Consider the following 7518-nt stretch of genomic DNA (forward strand, 5'->3'; position numbering starts at 1 on the left):
TTTCTCCAGGCACTCCATGGTCCAAAGACATGATTCATAGGTTGATTGGTTACTCTAATGTGTTCCTAGGTGTGACTGAGTGTGTATATGTGATTGTGTGGCACCGAGACAGACTGGCAACCTGTCCAGGGTGTACTCTGCCTTTGCCCCAAAGGTATCCAGGTTTGGCTCTGGCAGCCCTGTGAGCCCCAAGGGAGATACAGCGGGTTTGGAAAATGGATGGATGATTCTTTGAAGCACTCAGCCCTGCCAGAAACCAACAAATCGTTCTTATCCTGCCAGAGATGAAGTCTCTTTATCCAGACATAAGAATGCTTAACAGTTTAACACAGGTGGAAGTGTCATACACCTGCTGTGATAATGATTTTGATTGATTTTCCTTGTTTAGGTTGGTGTGTAATGGTTGGAGCACTTGGCATACGGTGGATACAGGTGCACTGGAGACAATGAGGATGACAAGGATCTGTGTATGCTTTTCTTCCCCTCAGATAACATTACCATTTATCCGGGACATACTTGATAGTATGTGAAAGCTCATAAGCCATTAATGGTGCTAAACAATAATATGGTGGTTTATCTCCTTATTTAGTTTATTTTCATAATTAGACAGTGAATGTTGTAAAATAAATTCTGCATTTTCATTCGTTTACACGTGTAAGCAGAGCTGGCAATTAGGTTCATGTTCTCCCATTTTGTTCAAACTAGTGCTGACAAATGCAAGATTCTATTTAAAATATTCAACAATGTGCAAATGGAATACTTGAGCAGTTTTATCTCTAAAAGGATACAAACATGTGGCAAATGATTTCCAGCTGTACCAGTGTTCTTCAAAGAGTCCAGGACTTTAGTAAATAAATCAAGCATTACAATTGTTATTATGGTCATAAGTCTTCCTGTGAATCCCCCTCCTTGCTAAACAAAAACTGGCACAGCTGATGCTTTCGTTGGCTGAGAGAAGAACACTGGAGATCTTCAGCTGAATACCAAACCATAAACTAATTATGGGAAATTCTTCCTTGTGTGCTATTATATTTCTTTCAACATATTTCTTGTTTGCTCAGCGCAACCCAGGAAGATGCAACACAAAATGATGATCTTTAAACTTGTAAAATAAACAAAGAAAATTCCATTATTCACGAAAAGCATCACACATGTGAATTTCCTTTTTCATATTTTTGCAAATTGATTGTAAAAATATCACATCAGAGCCAGCGGTGATCGGCTGGTTCAAGATTGTAAGACTCCACAATGTGCACCTCCATTAATTACCGGGTAGAATGTGCTGATTTTTCACCTCAATGCTTGGTCAAACTTGTTTTTGCATTCATGCTTATTTGCTTTCTGCAATAGTATTTTTTTGAAAAAGTGTCATTGACCCAGGCTTTTATGATTTTGTAACTGATGGATCTTCAGTGATTTCCTGTCACAGCAGTTGTTTGCAGCGTCCCCTCAGTCTTGTGTATGGACACATTGCTAAGATGAGGAACAGGGGCATTAAGCGACTTATCCAGTGCTGCTTGACTGAAAAAGACACAAATATTTGATAACTCCCCCAGCTATCTTAGTGTTGAAGATCCAGCCACTGTGTCTAACACAAAGTCGGCAGCAGCTCAGGGATCAATTTTCTCTGAGCAGAATGTGCTCTGAGCTCACACACACACACTAAAAGAAGTATCAATCCAGCGGAGGTGCATACCTGCATTTAAACTTGAAAGAAGATAACTGAAGAAAGTTGCTTTTCCTTTGACTCAAGGCATAATTTTATGTTTTCCTGTTTTTATTGTTCTAGGATTTTAAAGCTTTATTGCTCTGATGTTTAAATGTGTCTGCGAGTTGTAAACTGACTGTGACTGCCTCTTGACCAGGATTCTCTTGCAAAAGAGGTTTTTAATCTTAATGGGAATATCCTAAAGGTTAATAAATAACAAACTATTGTTAAGGTTGTTTAAATTTATAACTTTGTAATGTAGTTTTCTCCCAATTTTCACTTAACAAAATTTAATCACTAAATTGACTGCTAGTGCATCATGATAATCATGTCAAAGACAACTTCTAAAGCTGAGGAAAACAAATATTTCTATGTTTCTTATTACAAGTTATGTTACACACAAAAAGGCTGCATTTCAAGAACTACTTATTGTCTAAGCTTCAGGCTTTTAAATTCCAGAATGTCAAACATGCCAGATTTTGACACATTACTTTTAAATTTATTGTTTGGCCCTTTTAATCTTTGAAATGTGATTTTTGCCAAAAAACAAAAACAAAAAAAAGAAATGGTTGATTTAACATATCAAATTCATTTTTGTGCATGAAAAGGCGGTTTTAGGAGTAATTGCCTATTAAATTAAAAAATTTTTCATACCACGAAATAGAGAGGGGACACTAAAGAAATAGAATTTCACACAAATCAAAAAGTAATCTTTAACAAATATAAAAAAGGGCAATATTCCAATACAAAAAAGGTGACGTACTGTGTTAAAATATATATTTTTTGGGTTTCTTTTTTAGAACTAATATCTACAAGTAAGCATTATTCATCCAAAGGCCAAAATGTACATTGCTATGATACAAAGGCTAAAACAGCAGAAACTGTCCTCTGTCTTCGAAATGTTTGTCCAGAGATAACGATATCTGTGTCCAAATAAATTTGTGAAGCACGGTCTTGTGGAAAAATGCACCTGGGCCATTACAAGGCTTTTGGAGGCGGAGAGAGTGCTTAGCTCCATGCTTAGCCAAGAAGTGAACTGAGCATGACCCACCATTTATCAAGGTTGTTTTTAGAGAAGCCAGTGCACGGAAACTTTGCAGTTATGAGTTTATCTGTAAGCACATGGGAGGAAAACTGTCATAAAGTTAAAGTTTAATCAAGTTTACAAGAGAAAAAAACACAGCCACAAATCCACAGCAAATAGCTGATTTAAAAAAACATACAAAAAGGTAAAACTGAAAAAATTAACCATTTGAAATTTTTCATGGGGAGGAATATATATATATATATATATATATATATATATATATATATATATATATATATATATATATATATATATATATATATATATATAGACCAAAAAAAGAATAATACCTGCTCATGTTCCAAACCTATGCTCTATTTGATTTCACACAACTATGATTCAACATTTGCCTGCAGTTACATTCATTGAAAATCCATGCCCGTGTTAATGGAATTATAATAATGCAGTATATGCAGGGGCGCCTAATCAAATGGAATTGATTAAAGATGCTTTTTGGCCCAGATCCCTCTCAGCTCAAGGGCAAGTATCTTCTGTTTCACTGATGGACGCTGGCCTCTGGGAAAAAGATGGGATGGAATAAAGGATCTGTGCTTTGTGTGTGCTTGAAAGTCTTAACACATATTTTAGCATTTTTTTCTTCTTCCAGAAATAATTAGAATGCTGCTGAAGAGAAGGGTACAAATCTATATGTAAATGCCCATAATATTGGTAACACACTATGATGAGAAAAAACATGCTTCAAGCTTTACTGTAAAAGTTTTCCCAAGTTGTGTTTTTTTTTGTGAGGATTTAAATATAGAAGCCAAAAAAGTCCAAAAATATGCTGAAGTCACAAACCAATTAGATCTATCTATAATTAAGCTATTACAAACCTACTGTAGACATGGTTAGGAAAAAAACAAGCTAATCGTTGTCATCCTTAACATCATGTTCTCTAAATTGAGCAATACTGAGCAGAAAGAGAAACCAGGCAATTAAATAGCTCATGAAAATGCAACATTTTCATTAAAAATAAATAATTTTCCTCTAAATTGTAAGTGATATATACTTATATACTACCTTCTTAGATGGCCGAAAGCACTTTATAGTCCTGGGGCCTCATTTATAAACGTTGCATACGCACAAAAGAAAGCGTACGCCACTCTCTACGCAATAATTGATATTTATAAAAAGCAAACTTGACGGGAAAATGTGCGGTCCTTCACGCAAGCTCTGACCCAGGCGTACGCACAAAAACGGGTGAAATGAGAAATGGCGACACCGTCGGCAGATGGAAGAAACACGTGAAAGTGAAAATGACAATACTGCCTCTCAGAAATAACATGAAGACTTCACAAAGCAAGTCTTACAATTAACAGCCTACACGAACACCCGTTTGATCGATCAGCAGTGAAACAAACAAAAAAAATCAAAACGAAAATTACAACAGAAATTCAAATGAACACATATTTGCAAAAAGAAAAGTGAAATATGTTCTGCAATATTGGCATGTTGTGCATTTTATCCTCAGTTATAATATAGTTAACAGAACGAAATAATGTACAAAACTGATATTCTCGTCAATGTGTCCGTCTGGCGGAGCAGATATAGGTGCAATTAGACAGACAGACAGACAGACAGACAGACAAATAGACAGATGTATTAATTGTCCACTGGGGAAAGTTGTTTTCATAGTAAAACATTTCTTCATAAGCTACGGAATTATGGTATTCATGCATATGCCTTTAGTTTGTTTTATTTTTGATAAAACAATGTATGGCGTGTGTCTCAACCATTCAGAAAGCAACAAGAAATTACATTTGCGCTGAAGAATTTCCCATTTCCACGTCGAGTATTACCGACATCTGTAGCTTGTCAGATGTAATTAAATGGAGGGGAATAAAATGCCCCATCACAATGCGTAATGACGCACAATGGCTGATCTTGCGCTCTTAGAAGATGTGGCAAATGGAAGAATTTGGAGTGAACGCATCTTTAGACAGCAAGAAGATTTGCTGGCAAATGAGGACGAGTGACTTATGAGCCGGTTCCGAATTCCTCGAGCCGTCCTGTTGGACCTCTGCAGGCTTTTTATTTCGGCCACGGTCCGAGGTTGTGAGGCTACAGCATTTAGGGCGTCTGCCACCGTTTGCCACTCAAGTGCCTTTTTGGCATTAGTAATGCCCACACTGTGCCCTCCAAAAAACATTTTTCTCCTCTTTTCCATCTCACCAACGATAACTTCTACTTCACATTGAGTGAAGTTACATTTTTTTGATTTCCTCTCTGTGTTTGCCATGATTTCGCAACCAATTTATATTAACTTGTGGGCGTTTCACGGACTATTTATGGGCAACTATGGGCGTGTCATGAAGCCGCAAAAGCTGCGCTACATTTAGAATTGATTGTGATTTATTAAGGGAAAAATCCGTAGGATGTGCTTGCGCACGGTTTTATAAATCCGAATATTTTGTGCGTACGCACGTCCTATGTTTCATCCGTACGCCACTTCTGACCCAAATCCTACGCAAAGTTATATAAATGAGGCCCCTGGTCCCATTCCCCCACACTTACACATTCACAAACTGATGGCAGCTAAGTCACCGAACGCTGACGCCAACATATAACCAGTTCATCGTCTTGCCCAAAGACTCTTTGACACACGGGCAGGCAAAGTAGGAACGGAACCTGCATTCTTCCGATCAGAGGTCGACCACTCTGCACCAGGTCCGGGCTGTCCAGCTTTTATTTTTCTGATTTTTTAAGTGGAATCAAGAAAACTGCAACTACTTCCAATAGCTTACCAGGTCATCTTTGCAGAATTCATAATATTAAATAAATCTAAAAGAATAAATAAAATTAAAAAATAACAGAAAAAACTCCTTTTAGCTTGCATTGTTCACACAGAGTACTCGTTTGGTTCTGCAAATCCCAAATGTACACTGACCAAAAATATAAACGCAATACTTTTGTTATTGCTCCCATTTTTTTATGGTATGAACTCAAAGATGTGAAACATTTTCCACATACACAAAATAACCACTTCTCTGAAATATTGTTCACAAATCTGTCTAAATCTGTGATAGTGAGCACTTCTCCTTTGCCAAGACAATCCATCCCACCTAGCAGGTGTGCCATATCAAGATGCTGATTAGCCAGCATGATTATTGCACAGGTGTGCCTTAGACTGGCCACAAGAAAAGGCCACTCTGAAATCTTCAGTTGTATCACACAGCACAGTGCCACAGATGTCGCAAGTTTTGAGGGAGCGTGCAATTGGCATGCTGATAGCAGGAATGTCCACCAGAGCTGTTGCTAGGGAATTGAATTTCCATTTCTCTACCATAAGCCGTCTCCAAAGGCGTTTCCGAGAATTGGGCAGCACATCCAACCGGCCTCACAACCGCAGACCACGTGTAACCACACCAGCCCAAGACCTCCACATCCAGCATGTCCACCTCCAAGATCGTCTGAGACCAGCCATTCGGACAGCTGCTGAAACAATGGGTTTGCATAACCACAGAATTTCTGCACAAACTGTCAGAAACCGTCTCAGGGAAGCTCATCTGCATGCTCGTCGTCCTCATCGAGGTCTCGACCTCACTCCAGTTCGTCGTCGTAACCGACTTGAGTGGACAAATGCTCACATGCGATGGTGTCTGGCACGTTGGAGAGGTGTTCTCTTCACGGATGAATCCCGGTTTACACTGTTCAGGGCAGATGGCAGACAGCGTGTGTGGCGTTGTGTGGGTGAGCGGTTTTCTGATGTCAATGTTGTGGATCGAGTAGCCCATGGTGGTGGTGGGGTTATGGTATGGGCAGGCACATGTTATGGGCGACGAACACAGGTGCATTTCATTGATGGAATTTTGAATGCACAGAGATACCGTGACGAGATCCTGGGGCCCATTGTTGTGCCGTACATCCAACAACATCACCTCATGTTGCAGCATGATAATGCACGGCCCCATGTTCTAAGGATCTGTACACAATTCTTGGAAGCTGAAAACATCCCAGTTCTTGCATGGCCAGCATTCTCACCGGACATGTCACCCATTGAGCATGTTTGGGATGCTCTGGATCGGCGTATACGACAGCGTGTTCCAGTTCCTGCCAATATCCAGCAACTTCGCACAGCCATAGAAGAAAAGTGGACCAACATTGCACAGGCCACAATAGACAACCTGATCAACTATATGCGAAGGAGATGTGTCGCACTTCATGAGGCAAATGGTGGTCACACCAGATACTGACTGGTTGTCTGAGTCCCCTGACCCCCTCAATAAAACAAAACTGAAAATTTCAGAGTGGCCTTTTCTTGTGGCCAGTCTAAGGCACACCTGTGCAATAACCATGCTGTCTAATCAGCATCTTGATATGGCACAGCTGTGAGGTGGGATGGATTGTCTTGGCAAAGGAGAAGTGCTCACTATCACAGATTTAGACAGGTTTGTGAACAATATTTCAGAGAAGTGGTTATTTTGTGTATGTGGAAAATGTTTCACATCTTTGAGTTCATACCATAAAAAATGGGAGCAACAACAAAAGTGTTGCGTTCATATTTTTGGTCAGTGTAATTACAAAAAGGACTTTTCTTAAGCCAAAAATTACCATATAGGAATAGGTTGGAGTGAACCTGTAGATGTGAGAGTTTGCCAGGTTACATTTTGTGAATCGCAGAGCAGCAAAAGTGGGTGAGCTAAAATAAAGGGGAATACACAAAAGAAGTGTCATTAATCAAGAAAAACGTCTGCGACTTAACAACACTCAATATAATCTGCTC

Source organism: Oryzias latipes, chromosome 9 (genome assembly GCF_053564925.1).
Source record: "Oryzias latipes strain Hd-rR chromosome 9, Olatipes_Hd-rR_3.1".
NCBI lineage: Eukaryota > Metazoa > Chordata > Actinopteri > Beloniformes > Adrianichthyidae > Oryzias > Oryzias latipes.